The sequence below is a fragment of the Wasmannia auropunctata genome, unplaced genomic scaffold (assembly GCF_000956235.1).
Source record: "Wasmannia auropunctata unplaced genomic scaffold, wasmannia.A_1.0 LD324873.1, whole genome shotgun sequence".
Taxonomy (NCBI): domain Eukaryota; kingdom Metazoa; phylum Arthropoda; class Insecta; order Hymenoptera; family Formicidae; genus Wasmannia; species Wasmannia auropunctata.
In genome coordinates this window covers 1-544 of record NW_012038017.1, presented here as the reverse complement: position 1 = coordinate 544, position 544 = coordinate 1, and the positions used below count along the sequence as shown (strand labels likewise).

Genomic DNA, 544 nt, shown 5'->3' with positions numbered 1-544 from the left:
TTTCTTTATTACAGATAATCACGTGACCGGTCAATTCATCCGGTGGTCGGATGATACATCTTCGCTAATCAAACTCCAAAACAACTATGTACGCTAATTTTTGCATATAAATAAAAGAAAATTCATGGATCATAATCATTAATTCACCTCGCCTTTTTCTGTTACAGGTGATCACGTGACTTCTGGATTTGAACTTATTTCTTTAACATTCTCTTTTGATTTCGGAACTGCAAGACAACTATGTATGCTCAAACTATCATTAAAATAAATGCTAACGCATGGATTATATTTATTTTTTATCGGCCGCCCGAATTGTCATCACCTTTCCCATTATGTGTATGATTATTTTTCCTATTCCAGGTAAAGGATTTTGGGGAACGCCATTCATTGATTACGCGTTATTTTATTCTATCTCGTATATTCACATTCATATTTTAGATACGGTATAATGCTATATACTATATATAAAGAAAAATATAATAAACAGATGACAACTCATCGAAATCTATGGCTAAAATAAAATATATTAAGTTGATGATTGATG

At 31.4% G+C, this 544-nt stretch overlaps 1 long non-coding RNA gene across 1 annotated transcript; it reads left to right on the top strand.

The window, feature by feature from the left end:
• The first annotated feature begins 13 nt into the window (after positions 1-13).
• Positions 14-279, top strand: LOC105460295. Its single transcript, XR_975811.1, has 2 exons — positions 14-88; positions 168-279. It is a non-coding gene; the product is annotated as an uncharacterized LOC105460295 (long non-coding RNA).
• The last annotated feature ends 265 nt before the right edge of the window (positions 280-544 follow it).